This window comes from Eubalaena glacialis, chromosome 16, assembly GCF_028564815.1.
Source record: "Eubalaena glacialis isolate mEubGla1 chromosome 16, mEubGla1.1.hap2.+ XY, whole genome shotgun sequence".
Classification (NCBI taxonomy): Eukaryota; Metazoa; Chordata; class Mammalia; order Artiodactyla; family Balaenidae; genus Eubalaena; species Eubalaena glacialis.
The window spans coordinates 35,451,968-35,476,389 of record NC_083731.1 but is presented as its reverse complement, the minus strand read 5'-3'; positions in this window follow the sequence as shown (position 1 = coordinate 35,476,389).

The following is a 24,422-nucleotide window of genomic DNA, read 5'->3' as shown; positions in this document are numbered from 1 at the left end:
AACAGTAATTATCCTGGTTATTATATGTTTTCGTATTTTCTATTCTATTCTATTTTTTTTTTAACTTTTTATTTTATATTGGAGTAGAGCTGATTAACAATGTTGTGAATGCTTCAGGCGCACAGCAAAGCGACTCAGCCATACATATACATGTTTCCATTCTCCCCCAAACTCCCCTCCCATCCAGGCTGCCACATAACATTGAGCAGAGTTCCCTGTGCTATACATTAGGTCCTTGTTGGTTATCCATTTTAAATATAGCAGTGTGTACATGTCTATCCCAAACTCCCTAACTATCCCTTCCCCCCACGCTTCCCCCCTGGTAACCATAAGTTCATTCTCTAAGTCTGTGAGTCTGTTTTGTAAATAAGTTCATTTGTATCATTTATTTTTAGATTCCGCATATAAGCACTATCATAGGATATTTCGCTTTCTCTGTCTGACATACTTCACTCGGTATTACAATCTCTAGCTCCATCCATGTTGCTGCAAATGGCATTATTTTATTCTTTCTAATGGCTGAGTAATAGTCCATTGTATATATGTACCACATCTTCTTTATCCATTCCTCTGTTGATGGACACTTAAGTTGCTTTCATGTCTTGGCTATTGTAAATGGTGCTGCAATGAATATTGGGAAGGATGTATCCTTTCGGACCATGTTTTTCTCCAGATATATGCCCAGGAGTGGGGTTGCAGGGTCATATGGTAGCTCTATTTTTAGTTTTTTAAGGAACCTCCATACTGTTTTCCATGGTGGCTGTACCAATTTACATTTTCACCAACAGTGTAGACAGGTTCCCTTCTCTCCACACCCTCTCCAGCATTTATTGTTTGTGCATTTTTTGATGATAGCCATTTTAACTGGTATGAGGTGATATTTCATTGTAATTTTGATTGGCATTTCTCTAATAATTAGCAATGTTGAACATCTTTTCATGTGCCTCTTGGCCATCTGTGTGTCTTCTTTGGAGATGCGACCAACAAGGGATTAACCCCCCAAATTTACAAACAACTCATGCGGCTTAATATCATCAAAACAAACAACCCAATCAAAAAATGGGCAGAAGACTTAAATAGACATTTCTCCAAAGAAGACATACAGTTGTATTATATTAAGTACTGATAATGGCCCACTAAGCAGAATTCAGGAACCACTAATGGACATAAACAAAAACACAGCTTTGGAAAGAGCTCTATGCATTTTTGTTGCTGAAACCCTGCTCATCCCTGGCTCCTTCACTTCTTAAATCTTGGTTGCTCAACCCTTCCTGCATTTGTAAAATAGTCTAGTATACTTCCACTTTTAATTTATAACAATCAGAGTCTGCTTTCCCCACCCACACGTCAGATCACAAATCAGATTGTAACTCTTCTCAGGACTCTTATTAATTTTCCTCAATTTCCTCTTTCTTTTGAATCTACCAAAGGTGTTTATAAGCAGAGAAATTCAAATAAAATAAAGGAGGGTAGTAATAATCTCTCACTCTTAGGGCTGACTTTTGGTGTACCATATTAAGAGTTGGGAGAAGAAGAGGAATGCTTAGATCACTGGCTTTTACTGAATTGTAGAGTTTTAGATTGAAAAATGTGCTGTTAGAAATGTATTTCATTTGATAACAATTGGATTTAATAAATTGTTAAGCTGCCTCTGTGCTTTGAGATATGGCAGTTTAAGGGTTAAAAATAGTTCATGGGGAATGACAATCACTTTGGACTCATTTACACTTGTTGACACCAACATTTTATGTATTAATTCTTACTCATTTTACAAATGTGTATTACATTCTTACTACTAAAACTTTAAAAAACATAAATTTAAAACATCTGATAAATTATATAGGTACATAATAAAGATTACTTCTACCATTTGTTAAAAAGTATATATGGATTCACATCAAGGGTGTGAACATACTATGAACATACTAGAGCTTGAGAGAAGAGGCTAGGGAGAAGGAAACTGATATGTTTTACTTCCATACAATTATCATGTAAAACTGAAAAGGAAAATAAATTTGTTTTAAACAACGATTCTTCTTTAAGTTTCCTAATTGATTATTCTCTTTTAAAAGTTCAGTCTGTCCTCTTAAAATTTGGTCTTCAATATAAGATGGATCTCTGAGAGTTATTGCCAAGTTCTGAGATCATTTACCCTAACTAATTTCTCTTTATCAACTTTAAGAATCTTTAAAGTCAATAGTCAATCAAAAGTCAATAAAGATTAGAATGCATCTACATGAAGTCAGGAAGATCAAATGAAACCCCAAATCCTTATTCAATCTTGTCAATATACAATCTTGTGCTCAATATGCAAAGGTTGTTCTCAGAGAAAACAAATCTTCCCTTGTCTTCAAAGGTCAGAACCATAATTTCTATTTCAGAAAAATAGTTGATTAAAATTAAAATATTGGGTTTTTTTCAGGACAGTCAAATGAAATAATCTTTCAGTTGTATTTCATCCTATTAGCAATGTGTATATATATGGCCTGAATGAGGATATTGTCAAATTAAACACATTATTTGGGCTATCTTAAATAGAATTTGCCATTTTGTGAGATGCCATCTCCAAGGTCATGAAAAGCAAAATTGATCATAGAGTAGATTGCTATATATGGCACTCTGAAAAATTCTAAGCAGTGAAAAACAATTTTTGAGTTCTATATTTTGTAACATCTTTATCTTTCACAACCATTATCTGTCAACGATTACTGACCTTTACTTAATGTTGGCTCTATCATTTTGGGAAGAAGCCTAAGCAGTGGTAGCAAATAGACTCAATAGGTATAATGACTCAAACATAATTGATGATCATTCTTGCTTTCATAATAGTACAAGTACATGTTCCCAATCTGTAGTGACCCCTTACAGAGATTCCAGTGTCTTTATTTCTTCTGTTTTATAGCTTTACTCTTCCTAATGTCATCTACATCCATTCAGAGGAAGGGAAAAAAGGCATGAGGTGGCACAGCCACTCCTTATATGTGTTGGCCTAGAAATGTTACAAACCACTTAGTCTCACATTCCTTTACCTAGAAATTGCCACACCTAATCACAAGACGGAAGGAACATGCAGTCTTGCAGTAAGCAAGATGAATATATCTTGAGCAGTTTGCAGTATCTGCCATAAACACACATTAAACAATTTTTTTCTCAAGTATAATTTTTTGTTGATATTAGTTTTGAAAATAAAGATATTATAATATCTTAAATTTACCACTGCGAGATAATTTTTAAATGTGGCAAGTTCCAGTAAGGCTTAATAACAAAAGAAGTAAACACAGGTTTGTGACCACTTCAGTTGTGCTTAGAATTTCACCCTTTTAGGGACTGGTGAGTCTTTTCTGCTTTTATTTGTTCAGAGAGTAAACAATTATATTATTAATGTTCAATCTAATATGCATCTCTTCTTGCCTAGGATGAAACACTTTCAAGTTATTTTTGCTATAAAGAAGACTAGACTGTATTGACTTCTTACAGCTTAATTAAATGGCAAAACCTTACCACAATAAAGGGAAAATCGACCATGTACCTATAATCCAAAAAGTTGTCCATCCAGATAAACACATATATTCAAAAAAATAGAATCTTGATTTCCACTTTTAAAATTTGAAATATTTTCCCACTTTTTTTTTTGATGTGTTTCGTACATCAAAATATTTTTGAAATTTGTGAACAGAACTGCCCTCATCTAGATATCATTTCAGAAATATCCCCTTTGTGAGTGAAACACTTTTTAAAAAAACTTACTTGATTGATAAAAGATAAGTGCCGTGGATATTTCAAATAAAATGTTTAATTAAAAAAAAACACAACAAAGATATTACGGGTATTTAAGGTGTGAGGCTTCATGCTGTATTCCATTTGGTTCAGAATATAGTTTTCATGATTTATTGACAGCTGCCGTAGTTGGTTCTTTATTTTCAACTCATCCCAACCCTGGTCAAACAATACAACCCTCCTGCTTTTTCAATATTTTCCTAATATCTCAGCTCATTTAATTCTATTGATCCACTGAAGAGTACAATGGCACTGAAACTGGACTTAATAGCGCCTCCCTTTCCTAGTGCTAAGAGCTTTCCTATTGAGTTTGTGGACCATCACACGAAATCATAAAAGTAGACTAAAAAGTAGAGTGACCTTTATTGGTTACTGTTGTACTGAAAAATTCAGCAAACCTCAGAACATCATTTTCAATTTTATGGCACTGTTTTCTTAAATAATAAGAGAAGGGGGGAAAAAAGGAACAACTGACCCTTGCTCAGCATTTACTTAAGCAGAATTGGCATTAATAGAGTATTCTGTCAAAAATTCAAGCTCAAGAAAATGTATGGCTTTGTCCACAGCAGCAGCTATCTTAGCCGATTGCACTGTCACTGCTTCACACAAAGCGCATTGCAACACCATTAGTGGCCATAAATAATGCACAAGCTCTTATGCAGTACTCAGCTAAGTGCATGGAAACCTTGGGCTCCTGTTGTCAGAAATTCAATGGATTAGTACCTAGATTTATTTTAAGTCTGTAAAGCACTTTGTTCTTGACAGCGTTCAAAGTAGAAAGACTGCTATCCTGAATGTGCATCTTAATACAGTCATTCCTGTCTTGTAAGAGTAGATGATATATGGGCTGCAATATTTCGTTTTAATATTTAAAGTTTTCACTGTGCAGATGCAAAGAAATATATTAATAGTTATCTGCTGTTACTTTATTGACCTGGAAAAGAACAAAGATAATCTGTAAAGTTTCACATGGAGGCTAGTAAAATGGAGGCATTACAATTATTTAGTAAAACAGATACAAATTATAAATGTTATATATCACCTTTAGAAAATAAGGGCATTTGGACATTGGATTTCTTCTTTCTGAATGAATATTGTATATTCGAAATAACGTTTAGGGGAAATTTTAGCACATTTTAACCTAATTAGCTGTTATTTACAGTTATATAGCTCTTTCAACTGCATGACTATTGTTTCTTTTTTGAAGGCTAAGTGATTTTACATGGTTAACATTTTGCTTAGCAAGGGATATTCTAAAATGTTGCTCAGAATTTCTTCCTTATAACTCCAGAGATTGAGGGCAGTTCCTGCCTGTAGGTAAGTTCAGGATTTAAGCCTGATAATCTCCCATGCATTGAAAGGATAAAAGACACTCTTGTATAGATTAAAAACAGTTTTCTATTGATATTGGGGATGTAATAGTAGTACGGAGATATCGCATGTGAAGGTCAATCTTTCTCAATTCTATGAAGACATAAAATCTTATTTTAAAAGAATAACAGTTACCTTTTCACTCAGCCTACATGGTCCATGAATTTTAATACAATTTGTTGAAATGTCACTCAGTGAATTATCTATTCATTATCAAGTCCTCAGATTTTAAAGTTAAATATGTAACAAATGACTATAATTGCATACATTAAACACATTTATTAAGCTACATGCCTGATGTCATGTCAAGCAATTCCTATTTGACCATATCTGACTCTGATTAAAATCTGCTTTTTTAAACACCCATTCCCCAAACTTATGAAGACTCATTTTATTCTACTTACAAAGTTCATTGTTGAATAAAAAGGAAATATGTTTATGTTCCATTATTTCAGAGACAGTCCATCAAACATACTGCTGAGAGGGTTGTGATTTGCTGCTCATAAAGACAATATGATGAAAAGGACAGTTGAAACGAGGTTTTGAGATGTATTGAATATACACTTAAATGGAAAAATCATATTCTTCAGAATAAAAGGGACTTAAAGAATTTTACATTGAGGAGATAAAGTCTTCAACCTAGTAAATTCTTTTACTCCATGCAGTTTACAAAGCTAAAAGTTCAAAGACCAACAAATAATTTGCATATTCTGATCAATAGGTGGCGCTTTCCCCCTTTCTGATAGGCTTGAACACAGAATTCTGGTAGAGTACAACTTTTTATAAAGTGTTGTGAATTTTCAATACTACCTATAAAATACCAAATACTTCAACTAGTTGAAAGTTAATTTTTAATCTTTGCAAGTTTACAAGGATTTACATTATTGCAGGCTTTTTGAAATTATCTTTTGATGCATCATCAAATTTTGCTACCAGTAATCATATTTAAAGAGAGAGCTCTCCGTTATTTTTACTATTCAGAGATTCATAAAATAGCACTCAGTTTCTTTAATCTTTGAATTATTTCCTACTCATCCAAGTAGAAAACTTCTGGAAAGTAGCATATGGAATACCTGATACATAAGGTCTCTTAAAATATCGCTGTCATGATAAATATACTTTATTTATGATTTATAGGACATTTGTCAAAAATGAAACATGAATTTATATGATCATAAAATGCACCTTAAATATGTAGCGAAAATAACATAAGCAAAAAATTCAGCAAGAGATACACTGTAAAAGACACAAACCTTTATATGTTGATAGAGTATAAGAATTTGATTTATTTACACTGAGTCTTATTTAACTAAACCTAAGGATTATAAGCCATCCAAAGATTTTGTCAATGGTAGTTAATAGTTTTTATAATTTGCAATAAGGAGGGATTTATAAAAATATTTCAGACAACATATATCTAAATTTACACTAAAAATCATGTCTCTGAATTGCTTTCCTTTCAATAAACCATCTAGTCATGTATAAATATATAGCAACTAGCTTATAATATCTAGATAATGTACTATAGAAATGTAGTCTCACTTTTATTGTTTAAAAGATGATCACCAGTGACAAGTAGTTTAAGATAGGAGCAACGTGACCACTTTCTAATTAAAATGACAACATTCAAGTTTTAAAAATATTATATCTTGATTAAACACAAATGTTTGAGTGAAATAAAGGCACTAGATATATTTAATGCATACTAAAATTATGATGACTAGATCTTTTTCAGATTTTATTCCTTTTTTACCTGTCTCTGTTCTTATTTCATCCATTCATCTTCACTACCTTTTCTTCTTCAGTTCAGTAGTGTACTTGTTTTGATATACTTAGATCAGAAATTCTTATCTTACAAAATACTCTGACAAGCATATAACCAGTCAGAAAATGAAGAAAAAGTTTGCATAGATACTTTTTTCTAAGTAGTGTGACCCCTTTTTACATTATTGAGCTAAAATAGGTTTATGTGAATTGTATAACAAAATTAAAATTTTTATTTTCCCCACATATATATACAGTGTAACACTCCTTCTCTAACTACAGCAAAAAAAAAAAAAAAACCAACAAAAAGAACAAAAACAAAAACACATTTTACAAGTAAATTACGTTTCTAACAGATTAGTTTAAGTTTTCTCCTCTAAAGAAATGTTATCATATAAGTGACTGGAAACAGCTTTTCTTGTGATATGTACTTAGCTGTATTCCCCTCCTGAGAGTGATGGTTCCCAGAACCCTTTGAGGGACTGTGAATGAGGACCCAACCACTCCCCTTCCATCCACCTAAGTGTCCTTGGCTACTTTAGAGTTCCCTTACCTCTCTATGTCTCATCCCCTCTCTCTTCCTCAAGGTAAAGTGAGGTAATATCAAATTGAAAACAAGTTTATCTTTGCTTTCTTCTAGAATTTAAAGTCTTTTCTAGAAGAAATTACATTCTGGAATTAATGTTATTTTATGGTAAAGATGCAGGAAGTTTTGTTGATATGAGGCACTACATTTTAGGTATCTTAATAAAGTTTCCTGAAGCTCTTTTGGGAGAAGAACATATCAGACTGTAGAGCACAGCTTTGGGAGGTTCATTATACACAGGCTAGACTTTAAATAACATTGCTTTTTGTGTAATTTTGGGTTGTGCTTCTATACAGCCGGACGTTATTAGGCAAGAGTATAAGATAGATCAAGCAAAAATTCTATACTCTCCAAATTTAAAAGGATCACTGTAACACCGATAAATGACAAGTATCAATAGTATAAGCTTAAACAGTCCTGAAGAGACAAAAACTGATATGATAGGCACAGCCCCGCATTATCAAGACAGCAATGATGAAGTATAACACTTTAGAGATTTTACTAACAGTTTAAGAGTTCTGGCACACTATAGCCTGTATATTGAGGCTTCTAAACGTTCAGCTCACAGAACTTGCATTTGAAGAGATAAAATACTTTACAAAACCTATTTCATTAATCTTTGCAGTATCTCTGTGAAGAATTATGAACACCAATCAACAGATTACAGAGTGACAGCACTGAAATACTGAATGAATAGCCAGTTCTCTCAAGACTTGATTCTCCTTACAATGAAATGGTTTTTTTTTTCCTTGTTGTTTGTTTGTTTGTTTTTAAACTACCAGTCCTCTAAGACCAAGTTAATACATTAAATCCTGTAAAGTATCAACATCTTGTACCTTCTTTGGCAGAAGGAAAAGTAGAGAAGGTCTAAAATCTCAGCATTTGGAATTTAATAATAGGTTAAATCAATATTTTAATGCCAAAATACTTGAATACACAAAAGCATATTTTTTTAAAGAGGCACTGTGTGTAATTGTGACTCTCTTTTAGGCCTACACTATAGTCTGCATTAACACCAGATAAGAATTTCAATCTTGCAGCAAATTTGTCTAATCATATTATTAAATATCCCATTCAAGTGACTTCAACAGCACATGGTTTGCACTGTATTATCAACAGCTCTTCAAAGGGCAAAAAACATCATCACCATCAATAAATAGCTATTGACCACTTACCGTGTACATCTTGAGTTTTTGAAAGATCATATTATTTCCAATTTGTTAAGCTAATCTTTTTATTTTTTTATTTTTTTTATTTTTGGCTGTGTTGGGTCTTCGTTTCTGTGCGAGGGCTTTCTCTAGTTGCGGCAAGCGGGGGCCACTCTTCATCGCGGTGTACGGGCCTCTCACTATCGTGGCCTCTCTTGTTGCGGAGCACAGGCTCCAGACGCGCAGGCTCAGTAGTTGTGGCTCACAGGCCCAGTTGCTCCGCGGCATGTGGGATCTTCCCAGACCAGGGCTCGAACCCGTGTCCCCTACATTGGCAGGCAGATTCTCAACCACTGTGCCACCAGGGAAGCCCTTGTTAAGCTAATCTTTTATAGAATTTTTTCATGTTGAGAAACCAAACTCACATCACATCCATAGGGCAAATATTAATCCAGGGGATCCAGAATATTTAAAAGCCATTTTAATAAATGAATTTAAGAAATTATTCAACTGTTCATGATAATAGTATATGTAAAAAAAGAAAGTATAGAAACAGTCAAGAATTAAGAAATGCCACCAATATCTGTCAATATGAATTCTCCCATTTGTCTCCATGAATGTCCATATAATTAAAAAGCTTAATTTATTCTATTCTCTCTATGTATTGATTCTGCCAAGTCTCTCCTTCTCCACTACTACCATACCACTCCAAGAAGGATCATCGTATACAGTTTTACAGTTTTTCATTATGCAACTCTAAAGAGAACTATTCACTTTGCTGTCTATGAGAATGGCGCCACCTATAGGTGAGCTGTACAAGAACAGCACAATCGCACACAGCAGCCCTGCTTCCAAGTCACCATCCTCTCTCATTGGGACTACTGCAATTGTTTCCCATTTCATCTGCTTCCATTATTACTTCCTCCAATCACTGTCTACAGTGAAGCTAAAGTGATACTTTAAAAGTGTACAATACACCATAATATTTTCCTATTTAAAACCCTTCAAATAACTTTCCATTGCATTTCATATGCAATTAAAGTTCCTTACTTTTGTATTTGCTGTCTCCCTGCCTTACGTTCACTTGCCATGTTTAACTCTCAACTCAATTCAAATGCCCCCTCATCAAAGCAGCATTATCTGACCACTCATTTTTAATTAGCAGCTCCTTCCTCTTCAATTTATTCTGCCTGAACAACAGGTTTGTTTTCTTTGTGGTACCTCTTAGAATTAAAAATTCATCTTCTATTTGTTCATTTACTTTGGGGGGCGGGGTGTCTATCTTATTCTTTAAACACTAGGTTTAAGGAAAAGAATGGGAAATAATTCTCTTGTGAGCAATTGACAATGCCTGACACACTGAATGACTTCATATGTATTTTTGAATGAGTAAGTGAATGAGTGCAATATTTAAAATTATGAATGTTAATATTGTGCTTTATCAAAATGTATTAAATTTTATGTATGGTGACTGATAAAATTTGTTTCAACTGAGGAAGAAATTAAATTATTGCCATTACAGGAATAGCAAAGTTCGAATAAAAATAAAAAAGGAACTATAGGGAAAAACATACGAAGTAATATAATTGTCCTTGTATACATACCATGGAAAATTCACCAATTTTCTCTCAGCTTCAGTTTTCTCATATGGAAAATTAGAAAGATAGAGTAAATAATCACTATTTTTTTTTCAGTTACCAAACTTGATGATTTTATGATCTTGGGCAATTATTTAGACTCTCTGTCTCAGTTTGCTCACAGATCTAATATAGGTAACTGTTCTGCAACTCACATACCATTGGCAAAAGTAAAAGTAAAATGATTTGCACACACTAAATTGTTACATAAACATAATGGGTTTCCAACGATATTCTCTGGGCAAGGGCAAATTGAGCCCATAGTGGAAGTAATTCCATTAATGTTAGTGAAACTCTCATTTATGTAGTCCATCAAGATTTACAGAGTACTTTTATATTTACCATTGCTTCTATAGATTCCCACATCCTATGCATGAGACACAGAAACTGTTATTATCGCCATTTCACAGATCACAAAACTGAGTTTCAGTAATACTGGTTTCCTGCCCAAAGTCACTCAGATAGTAAAACTCTGGATTGTGACTTGAACTCATGGCACTTTTGAGTCCATATCTAGAAATCTTTCTATTGTAGTACTAAAGTTCTAAACAGCAAAACAGTTGATTCCTTTGAATGGCCACACTAAGATACAGAAGTATGGCATTGTATGCTCAGCCTACAAAGAATGTGTTAGTCTTATAAAAGAATGAAATGATACTATGATCTTACAAAATATAGATTACATTATAATAAACCCTGAATATAGTACTAAATTTGTACCACAACTAGACAGATGAGTTCTTAAGGTCACTTATTTTTTTTCAAAAACTATCAATTGCTAAAGTAGTCTTCATATCAATAAAAGTAAACTGAATTATATTGAATACTTAATATAAAAAGTGCACATAGCACCCTCTGCCAATTACTTAATCTCATTTTAAAAAATAGTTCTATGTATTTGACACCTGTCAAAAATTTAGTTGACAGACTTCTTTTTTCAATCTATTACACCTTCTAAGAATCTAATCAATGTGTCCAATTTACTATTCATAATTTGCATAGCATACTTATGGCTTTATTCCATATTTATCTTCTATTTTCTCATCACCAACTTTCAGCATTCATCAGAAAGATTAATGAAAATCCTATTACTTCAACCACACATTTGAGTATATAATAATGAATTATTAATTTTTACAAAATTAAAAACAAAACTAAGGAAGCTTTCTTAATTTGAAAAAATAATCAAAATGAGAAAAATATGTGTTTGATTTTACTGGGAATATTGTAGTAGTAATTGTACAAATTTGCCACATAATGCACCTTAAAGAAGGAGAAGAATCTTTATAATAATATAAACATAGCATTTTGAGGTTTGTATCAGAGCCAGGTACACAAATTTTAGGCCACTGTTCAAAAATGAATATGCCCAGTGCTTTGTTCAAAAAACAGGGAAAAAGTACCACAAAAGGTACTTATAATACTTGTTTCCTTTTGTCCCTGGTATCTCCATTTCTTCCCTACCCCCTCTCCCTCCCCTTGCCTTCCTCAACTTGTCATGGTGTTCTTTGCTATTTAATATTGTTCTAAGGAAAGAACAATTAAAATTTTAAATTATTAACAAGGATTTTACCTTTCATCTTTATATTGGTCAATGACAGTTTTAAATGGAAATATCAGGGTATTTCACTCATACGTGGAATTATTGAAATGACCCCATTCTTATATCCTGGCTCATCCCTAAGGGTGCCTCAAGCTGGGCAAAAAGAGACAAATACAAGCCAGACTCAGGAGGTTTGCAAGGAGAAAGAGATGTTCCCCATCCCTGGGCCCAACCCCTGCCATTCCTCATGCGCCGTTGTCCCACTTCACTTAAAAAGCACCATTTCAAGGATAAAATTACTAAGTATTTCAAGACATAAATGCAGAACATTAGACCCTAGGTGTGAAGCCTTTTTGACCAACTGTACTGGTTGCATGCCCCTGAAGTAGCCTTGGTTCTTACGCTCAGTAAGTAGATAGATAGTATCATCCCCACAGAACCAAAGGAAAATATTGTGACACAGTGAGATTTAATAATTGGCCCAAGGTTTCAAAACTAGTTACTAATATTCTCAGAGGATTATTTTCATCTTAAGTATGAACAATGTCTACGTACATGAATCATTGCATTAGATTTAGCCTAAATACATTTAACTAATTTTTCTGTCTGTAGTATATTGCATGTGCACCCACACATATGTGTGTATGTGTATATATATGTGTATGTGTGTATATATACACACACACTATCTCCTCCTTAAGTATAAGTAAATTTTTATATAAATTTGTGTATATATAATCTGTAAATACACAAGTAGGTATATATATGTTTATATATACACACATTTATACACACACACACACACACACACACACACCGGAAATTATCCTGTAATAAATTGGTTGGATGTCTTCACAATTTATCTATAAATTTTATTCTTGTAAATATATTGATTGGGAATAATCTTTAGAAGTTTCAGAAGAGAATATTTCCCTTCAAAGAAGTCATGTTATCAAGACTTTATGCAGTATGTTTCTATTGCAACTAAATTACATAATAATTAAATTTAAAGTTTTATATATGTAAAACTTTAAGCTTCTGTCATTTTTCTTCCTGACTATTTAATATTACATAGTCTTCACACTGTTATATTTCAGGTATGGTAAAATTTCTATATGTATACATTCATACATTTAAAAACTATATCTAATCTTACCAAAGTTATAGAATGTACATATTCATTTTAATAAATTTAAATTCTCAACATGTCTGTATGATAAGGAAATCAAGAGATATTTTTATTTATGATTTGTATTTGGAACAGATACATTCAATGATACGTATTTTAATAACTTTTATGCTGGGACAAGACATAAGCATTCAAGGAAAAGTGTTCAATGTTTTAGGATCTAAGAACTGCAATTTATGTTATTATGCTTAAAAGGTACACTTGGAAATCTGTGAAACTTTAGAAAACGCATACTTTAATATAGAATGAATTAAAACAGCTCCTCTAGTGTGCTAACTGATTTTCATAATAGCTGGAGGCAAATGAACATATTTCATGTTTTTGTGAAAAATATATATAATAGTAATAAAAACAACAACAAAAAGAATAACATGTAGCCTTTGCTTTGCAACTTCACCATCATAGACCAAAACCGTCCCACCATGGACTTGTTTCATTGAAGTTCCCAGTTAAGGATATGTTTTATTCTTATAAATGAGTTGTTTTGGGGGAGATTCCTAATGGAATTCAGTCTTGTACTGCATAACACATCCGAGGATCTGTGTTATTCCTACATTACAATACACACTGTCAGGTCTAATTGCTTAATTATATTCTGACAGAATAGAATGTGGAGAGGGACAGGACCTGTTCAGTACATTCCTGCTAATGTCAGGAATCTTGTTTAGAAGTTAACATATCCTTCAATTCTGAAAGAATGAAATGTGTTCTGCTGATAAGGACTAAAAAAAATGTTTAATACAATTTGTGCATGGGTATGTGGTGCTGATTTAGGATATTTTGTCAAGAGAGAAAACCAATAAAAATAAAATGTTTTATTTTTCAAGAAGAAAGAAGAAAACACATGAGTTTCAGCAGAAACAAAATCATTTTGTCAGTATATTATGTATAAGTTTCCATTGAGAAAATGCAGTCAAATTCCCTCATGTTTAAAACCTGGACTCCAGTATACTGAGGAAATCATACACATAGAATTGAAAAAGAAATAAAAGATATGATACGAAAATGTTAAAAGCTAATTTGGGAGGAGCAAGTCAGTAAGTCACTTGGAAAGTATTGCATTTTAAAAGAGGGTCTGTTCATTTTCTCTCTAATATAAAAATGGTGCATACATTGGAAATATCTTTTTTCCCTAAACTTTGCAAATCTCTATCAGCCATGAAATTCATCTCTTGCCAGTTGTCATAGTCTCCTGCTTTGACTGAAATAACCTAGGCCATTTGCTATCTGGCCTTTGCAACGTTAGTCTCTTTCTAGATCACCCAAGTACTTTAAATATAGGTGTCAAGGATATCTTCAATGAAGCAACACATTTACAATCTTTTGCAAATACTTTCTTAAAAATCATTTGCCTGGATTTTCTGTGAGACTAAATGGTATAGAGGATAAATTTTTATACTGAGAGAATCTCAGTGGTTACTAGCTGTCCTTTATAAATATGTGGCCATCTTCCTTTATTTTCTGAGGCTATTCTCATCTACAAGAAGAGAAAAGCTATTTTATAAGACTAACCAGAGGTGAACTAACACTTTGTTAATTAATGTTATTTAATTCTCCCTACATCGCTATGTTGTAGGTATCATTATAAGCTCCATTGTACATATACAGACACAGCTTTAAACAGATTAAGCCAATTATCCAAGGGTGCACAGCTAGTAAATGAAAAAGCAAGAGCTAAAATCAAGATGGGTCTGATTTCAAAACACCTGATTTCAGAATTCATTTTTCAACTCTATACTGCTTTATCATTTCTCTTTATCTTCTAACATTCTACTTTCTTCTAGAGAGACTGAGTACGGACATATTAGATACATACAAGGCTCATTCCCACTCAGATAACTTTTCTTCCTTACATTGTTCTCTTTACCCAGATTTCTCTCCCATGCCATTTCAAATGATAAATATATTTTTAATATCATACGTTTCTTTTCATAAATAAAGGTACTACCTTTGTCTTACTCTCTTCACTGCTACATAATGTCACATGTAAAGAAAATATTATATAGGTCTGTATAGGAATACACACACAAGAACACACATATAAGAATACATATATAAATATACATATATTTGTTTCATTTCTTTACATTTATGTATTATATATTTTTGTAAATATGTATATGTATGTATGTTTATACACATACACGTGCACACACAAAAAGTAGAGGCCTCATGACAAAACAGTTTGTAAATGTTTTACTTTTTGAATCAGTGCTAAACACGAGTGACCTGTATCCCTGAAAACAACTGAAGTTTAATCTATGTATTCTGTGGTTCAGAATTAGTAGTAAAAACTATTGATTATTTGTTTATTACTATTACTACAGCTTTAAATAGTTAAATAAAGTCTTAATGGCCTTCAAGTGTAAATTGAGTTGCCCAAAACTCATCTGTTTAACAAAAGTTTGCAAGACTCACAATAATCCTAAACAATTTTGAATTCCAAAGGACATACTTCTTTCTATAAAAACTAGTATTTTATTAAGAAATCAATGACATATATTCAACTACGTAAAAGCATATGTAAAATATGTAGACATCCCTAAGGTAAGGAAACCCATTTTATGAGATCTCATATGTGATATACTGACAACGCTTGTATTATAAATATATATGTATAAATATTACGTTTGTTTATTCTTCTCTAAGTGGAATTATTTAGAAACTTTTAAAAAATGGTCTTAAAATTATATAGAGTTCTAGTCCCTTTTTCTTCCCTGCTGAAAGAAATTTTAAAATGTACATCAAATGAATTTTTCCCCAAAGTGAAATGATACATATTTTTGAGTAAACAGGTTTCTTAGAAAAAATGTTCAGTATCATCTCACTTGGTCAAATGGGGACAAAGTTACAGCTACTAATCCTGATGTTTCAATAATATAATTAGCAGCTATTTGCACAATCACATTTCCTATTTCACTAGGGGTGAACAAGTGAAAGAAAACACATTCTGCACTTTCTAAGCTTTCCAAAAAGAGGTTTATAGCATTGATAGATTTATGGTTCTTGCTTATTAAACATTAACTTTGGAGCTAACTGAGAGTTTGTTTATCAGCTCTAAATCTTTGTTGATATTTTAAAATATATTTTCAGTTTAAATGAAAAGAAAAATTAAAGATTTGTCTTCACTTAAAGTCATACTTTACTCTGATGAAAGTGTCCTTCATAACTTATCCCAAAATATTTCAAAGACATGTTAATAACTAGATTCCCAAGTATTACTTGTTAAAACTAAAGAAACAATGCATTATTTAGTATTGTTAAACTAATAAAATGGCAAGAAGTTTAAAGTCAGCTTATAGCTCCATATTTATTTTAAATTAGAAATGTAACATATCAAAATATCCCTGAGTATTTCAGTTCAACTCACAGTTTTAAAACTGGCATATAGTAAAGAAATGATACTCTTTGTATGGAGTATTCGATCCACTGAAGAACACTGATAAAGGAAGGAATACCAATATATTGGAAACACTACTAAAGTGAGGGGTTTTACAGTATCAGTGTGTGGTAATAACTATATTTTCCATGATACGGTTTAGAGTCTGTTTTGAATAATAGTTATATTTTTAAACCATGGTTCCTGTGATGACCTCTTGACCCAAACATAAAAATTTAGAAGTAAGATTATATCACAATGCAATAATACATTCATATTTTAAAATGCATTATTTACTAATTCCATAACTGGCAACAACTATACAACATAATTGTAATATTGTACCTACTGTACTCTACTATTGTTAGGAAGTTTTTAAAGAAGAAAAAAGTAAAAATTGATGAAAAAACTTCTTTGTTTAAATACAAAACTACTCTAATTTTTCATTGCTATAGACAATGCTTGTGTTCCCCTCAAATTTGCATGTTGAAATCTAATCGCTAGTATGGTGGTATTTCGAGGTAGGACCTTTGGGAGGTGAGTAGGTCGGTCATAAGGGCAGAGCCCTCATGAATGGGATTAGTGCCTTAGAAAGGAGACTCCAGAGATGTCCCTCACCTCTTCCACCCTATGAGGACCCAGTGAAAAAACAGCCACCTATGAACCAAGAAGCAGGCTCTCACCAGACACTGAATCTGCTGGCACCTTGGTCTGTACTTCCCAATCTCTAGAACTATGAGAAATAAATGTGTTGTTTTTAAGCCACCCAGTCAATGGTATTTTGTTATTGTAGCTTGAATGGACTATAAGAAATTGACACTGAGAAGTGGAGGTGTTGCTATAACAAATACCTAAAAATGTTGGAGCTATAATGGGTAGAAGCTGGAAGAGTTTTGAGATGTGTATTGGAAAAGGCTACATTGCCTTGAATGAACCACAATGGTTGATTCTGATGAGGGCTCAGCAAGAGAAAAGGAGAACTATAGAGAAAGCCTTGGTCTTCTTAGAAAATTCCTAAGTAATAATGAATGGAATGTTGGTAGAAATGTGGATGGTAAAGGCCATGCTGATGAACCTCAGATGAAAATGAGAAACATGGTATTGGAAACCAGAGAAAAGGCAGTCCTTGTGATACAGTGCCATAGAACTTAGCTGGATTGTGTCTGTGTCCTAAGGTTAAATACTAATTCACCTTCTAACTTCTACTCAAGCATCACTCTTTCTAGGAAGCCACCCATGACCTTGCAGTCTGATAGGGAAACCCCTTTTCTATGTATTAATAGCATTTATCGCTATGTAATGTACCACTGATTTATTTGCATGCTCCATTTGTGCTATATTGTAAACTACTTAGTTCAAAACCCAAGATTGGGAAGAATAGTAAGTATGTAAGATAATAAGATGAAAAATAAAAGATGATCATGAGCTCAACATTCTTGTAAGAATGGAAATAAATTTAAAAATGAAATAAAAAGGAATAAATGTGTAACTGCTCTCTCGCTCAAAGAAAGGTTATAAGTATACAGGCTGAAAAGAGTCTAACTAGATACCTTTCACGCAGCTAAACCAGTTGCCACAACATTCTGGACCGGTTTTAATACCACGTCTTGTCTATATTATGGGATTTAATAAATTCGTTTTCGAGGACAAGTTAAAATTAAATGTATTTAGATATGGGCTAATTACTTTATAAAAAAATGTATATGGACAACTCAATAATAAGAAGGAGTACTGCAAAAATAGGGAGAACTCTGGATACCACTTTAATTGGAAAGTAGAGGAAGGAACTGGAGATCTTGAAGCCGGAAATGGGAAAACATGAACATATTTTCTAATGAATTAAAAGCCCAATATATATGATGAATTGATGTAATTTCTAGAGCTTCAGAAAGCAAACACAAAACACTTTATGAAAGTTCAAAAAATGAAATTAAGAACCTTTAAAGACTAGGTTGGGGAACTAATATTTTTCACATTTCTGCACAGCCAAAACTTTCTGAGCGTTGGCACCTGGGTTAGAGGATGATTGAAAGTCAGAGATTGTGTATTGCTCTGGAGGGATTTAAAGCATCCTTGCCCTCAGGCCCATTTTTTACATTCCAGGGTGGTGAAGGAAAGCTGGAAAGATGTTCTCTTCCCCCTTTACATTCCGGAGCAATGCTCTCCCTTTCACTCTCCTGCGGGTCAGAGGATCCGATAAGCTAGCCACCTTATACAAGCTTTGGGGTTCCTCTCCTGTTTCCATCCCTGTTCATGCAGGTGATATCAAGCCCTCATCACGTTGCTAACTGGAGAATTAGAGGAACTGGTGTTGCTAAGATTGTTTTCTTAGTTTTCTCCTCTTGTAAAAAAGTCTGCTGCTCCTCTAAGCTAATTTGTTAGCTTGAAGACAGGATAACATGTCAGATCCTTCACACTTGCAGATGTGATAAAAGAATCCTTTAAAAATTGTTTAAACATTTTAGTCAGTCAGTATTTGCTGTATGTTATCTATGGGCATATATGTTGGGAAAATAAAGACGAATATGATATAGCTCTGGCCTCAAGATGTCCACACTCTAGCCAGGGAAACAGACATGCAGAGAGCTAAGTATATCACAATATCATGTGTCTCTTTTAGAAGAATATATAAAATGCACTAAGGGATTAGAATAATCAATAAAAAGAATGTATTTTTAAAAGAAGTTGAGGAATTCAATGGACATATAACACATTATAAAGAAGAATTATGTTTTGGTTAAGAAGTCGAATAGATATACCTTAAATTTTCTACATGTTCTGAGAATCTAGGATTAAATGATTCAATGTAAAAGCAAAGAGGGATGGAATGCTTGTTAATGGGTCTAATCAGAGCTAACTCATCCATCAAGTACTCACTGAGTACATTTGTATGTCATTATATGGTTAGACAAGTCTTTCCCTCTGCCAAAAAATACACATTGGCTCCCACTCTTATTGGCCCCTTGAAGTGGCCTGGATTAGGTTAACCCTATTACAAAATTCATCACACAGTGATATAATGGCTTACTTAGTTGTGTTGTTCTACATTGGACTCTAAACTTTGAGGCCATGGAATATGCCTTTCCCACTCCAGTTCACCCAGTGCTAAGTGCATGGTGAGCTGTGGCTGATACCTCTTATTGCTCCCCTGTATTCATTTTCCTTTTTACACACTTAGTAATACATTTACAAATATGTAACTGGGCACGTGGATTCTCAGCTCAACACTATATTTCCTAGTTTCTTTCACAGTTAAGTGCATCTACGTAATTAAGCTCTTATCATGTGTTGTGAGTAAGTATTATGACTGAAATTTCTGAATATTACACTTAACATGATCAAGGATACATTTCCTTCTTTTCCTCTCCTTCTCTTACATGCTGAATGCAGATGTGGTCAAACACTTCACATTTGTAAGGACTGAGGTAAGAGTGCATATGGAGATTCACATACCACATGTATAAATATTTAAAAGATACATGTCAAGGTAACAGTTTTACATAAAGTGTGCTCTATCCTTCTAACTTGATGATTTCACCTTCCTAACAACCTGGAAAGCCAGGTTTAAATCTAGAGTTTTCAGAATCATCTAAGTTCTGTGTGAGAACTTGGGAATACTAGAAAACCTGGCACCTAGCCCAAGACCCATGACTGATTACCATTCTATTCCAGCCTCATGTTCTATTCTGCACAGTGAGATCAGCTGTAAACAAGCATGGGTACTTCAGATCCCAAGTCCAAGCCCCATCTATACTCCAAGTAAATGGGCATCATTTGGCTTCATGGGTACCCACACTGATGTCATCTCAACCTTCAGAAGCACAGTCATGACCTGGAGGCAAGGGATTTGGGGACAGGGAATTCTGAGGTCCCTGGTACTCTGACTGTAGTCTAAAAGTAGGAGCACAGATTTCAGGTCAGCATATACCCTTGTTCTTCGGTTTGCCTCTGTATGCTGAGAAGCATAGAGTGATGAGGTCCAGAGCAGGACCCTCTGAAGCATGGAACCCAAGGAAGCTGTCCCTCTTGCCCAGGTCTCAGGATGACACTAAATACAGTGGTAATGAGCCAATTTCCACCCCTCAGATAAGTACAGCACTCTGTAGCTGCACAGGCCAATATGGCAGACATCAGTCCAAGTTGAATGTCTAGTCCAAATTGACATGAGCTGTAAGGATAAAATATATAACCAGTTTTGAAGATATTGGATGAAAAAATAGTTAAGTATCTCATTAATAATTGGTTTTTATTTATTACATGTTAAATTATAATATCTTAAATATACTGGGATAAATAAAATACCCTATTAATTTTATCTCTCTACTTTTTAAAAATATGGTTACTAGAAAATGTTAAAATGTATTTGCTTTTGTTTATGGCTTGCATTATATTTCTAATGGGCACTGCTGCTCAAAAGAATGGTGTGGTGACAATATGAGTAGAACCTGAGTCTCTGGGCAATCTTGTGGAGCAAAATCTACTATTTGCCAGGAATTTCCCATCTTCCTCTCTCTATTATTACTTAACAGAGAAATAAGCCACTGTCTTGTTTGACATTATATTCTTGGAGCTCTTTGTTGTATCAGTTGAAGCCACATACTAACTAATGGAACTTAATAGAGTTTCATGATGGTAAGCAGACCTCTTAGAGAAGCAGAAAATATTTAACATGGAAGTTTCTATGGGGGAATAGTGAAGCAATAACAGGAAATGTTTAACAATAAATGTTTGTTTATTAGTGTGATATACACGTTAGTAAATTTATACTTTTCTACTATCCCACCCCAATATATTCTATAACTTAGAAACATGTGTTCTTGGATGTAGTGTCTTTAGGTGTAACGTGGATCTACACAATGTACTAGAAGTAACATCGCTCTTTATTATATGATGATATTAGGTGTCTTATGTTGGTTTTTAAGGAACTTCCATCAATACAAATAATTATCAACAATTCTATTCTGAAAATATTACTATATTATTCCTAAATCACCATAGTGCAATTTTAGTGGAACGAGTCTGTTTTGTCATCTTTATTTTAAATCAAAGGGATTTCAAAAGTGCATGTGATTTACAAATTTTTTGTGGTTATCGAGTAGCTTTTATGGCATTTCTTCACATACAGTATTTGAGAAAAACCAAACCAAAAAAAAAAAAAAGTTAAGACAAAGTTTTAAAAGGTAGTTCTAAATTATCTATTATTTGACCGAAGACTATTATTTTTTAATACTTGAGCATTGGAACAGTCTGTATAAAATCGGTGCACTTAGATTACTTCTTTTGTGGTTAATATGGATTTACTTGATAAAAGTATGCAATTATATTTTTCAATACCCTTCAAAATTCTTGATTTATACAAGGCTTTTTTTTTTTTTAATACTGAAGAGTTGTAAAGACTATAAAAGTGTTAGTGGTGTAAAATTCTTTAAACTTAAATAAATAGACTACTTGATATGACTTTTAGAAAGGTTGCTGAATAGAAAATTTTACTAATATTAAAAATGTATGAATTCTAAACATTCTTTGGGCTGCTGTAAACATGTAAAGTAAACAATGTTTAAATTAAAAAAGAAAGCCATAGAATTTGTTTTCAATTGTTTAGGTTTTATTTTTTCAGATAAACTGTAAATAATTACTGCAATTTAAAAAATTTTGAAAATATTAAACAAACTGTCTTTAAAAATGTGAGCGATGTCACTAGGCACCCAACCAATGTACCTGATGTGATTAATTTTAACTCTTTTGACTTTTTACTTCACTAAACATGATGATGAATCTTTTTAAAAAAATCCAGTGAAATCTGCCACCAACAACAAAGAAATTCTTACAGTCTTAGACAAGAAAGACAAAGGTATCCTTTGAGAACTGTGAATGATATTATTAAAGAAAATGAACCAATAGAGCCTGAATATGTACTTGAAAAATCAACAGACTCAACATTGGTATTTCTTAAAAGATTGCTAGCCAAAGTATCACTGGAAAGTAATGATGTAAATAAACAAAAAGACCATTGTGCTTTCATTTCTTATCACAAATAGTAAATGCATAATTTCTTAAAATTTCCTTACAAAATGCTTTCTATAGTGCTTTAGCTTCACAAAAGAATGCTTTTGTGTCATACTTGAGTCACTGATATAGATTTATCATTATTACTATTCTTTAAAGTGGCAAAATGCTGTTGGCATTAATTTCATTTTTGATTAACAAATTTTTGGTTGTCTCCAATCCTAAAAACCATTCTTATCCACACTCTGCTTCTTTCCTTGTCTCTCTCCTCCTTGCCTCTCTCTGTATATGACTATGCTAGCCAGAATATGTACAAGTAAAAAAGTTTTGAATAGAAACATCACTGAAGGGTAATAATCCTAGATTCTTAAAATAGTGTTGTAAATTTTACCAATTCTATATGCACTTTTAATTTCATAAACCCTCGGGAAATTCCTTTTGATTTTATGGGAACTGTATATGAGCTTATTATCTAAATCTGATTCAAAACTATTTCTAAAATCAAATGTCTAAACAGAAGCCAAAAATTATTCATACACCATGAAGAAGAAAATAAAAATTAAATCTAAGGTGACTTCAATGTGAGCCAAATGGCATAATGAACCTATAAAATGAACCTAGTGAAATGCAGTCAGGCTTGTAGATGTGTTTACCAAAAAGGAATGTTCTGCTTTCATATTTATTATGATCATTCACTGATTTAAGACTCTTATATACTGAAACTCAGTAAGCATCTTTAATTTACATAAACCACAGCATAAAAAAACCTAATATAAGAATGAATTCTAAAAGCAGTAGTTTATTGTACCAGCCTCAGCAATTAGAAAAAGAGAGATGTTATTGAGCCTAAGGAATATTTAATAAAGAGTATTATCAATATATATTTCCTTAAGAGTTAATAATACTGTAGTGGGATTCATAAATGCCATCTACCTACATTTCATTTCTTGAAATCAATGAACTGAATCATCTGAGTAAAATTTCAATAACATATTTAAGAACCAAATAAGCATCATTTTTTACTTCTATTAAGTTGAAAGGAAAAAAGGAGGGTCTAGTTTACTTGTAGGGAGTTTGTTCTAAGTAAGATTTTACTTTTCAGACTGTTGGGCTAATGATTAATGTCACATACTGTACATCTTCGTCTAGAAACTATGGTGTCTATTAAATGTAATTACCTTTCCCCATGGCTTTAAATTGACGGCAGATTCAAAATGAAGGTGGCTTCTATTAAATTTAATTACTTCCCCCTGAAGCTTACTTGGCAAAACTGTGACTAGTAATGAAAGTGGATTCTATAAAAAAGCTGCATGGTCAAGTTGTGGTTATTAAATTAGCAACGTTGCTAATGAAAACAATGTGAAACAATACATGAAATGGGATATTTTATCATTCATGTGTATTTTTGTGATGACCGGTAAATTAAGTTCTCAGTTTTTTTGATCACTGGTTTCAACTTTCAACCAATAGATGATAGCATATCAGTTGATTATAATAATAATTAAGGAAAAATGGCAACTTTCAAAAAAAATTCATCTAGTGTTTCCATGTACACAAAATAGTGACATTTTTACCATTTTAATTCAATGGATATTTTAAATCAGCATGGTGTAATAAGAGAGGAAAAGGCAAAGATTTTGAAAAGCAAATCCTGTTCTTACTGGCAATGTATTTAGTTCTTTCTTGCTGAGCTGATTACCTAATCTGTAAGACAGAGCTAATAATATATCTTATCTACATAAGGGAAATATTAAGAAAATTAGAGAAAAAGGTATTAATTATTATTGCTTTGCAAATAATCTTGCTTATATTTATTTATTTTTTTTGGCTGCATTGAGTCTTCATTGCTGTGCACGGGCTTTCTCTAGTTGTGGCGAGCGGAGGCTACTCTTTGCTGTGGAGCACAGGCTCTAGGCATGTGGGCTTCAGTAGTTGCCGCACGTGGGCTCAGTAGTTGTGGCACGTGGTCTCTAGAGCACAGGCTCAGTAGTTGTGGTGCACAGGCTTAGTTGCTCCGTGGCA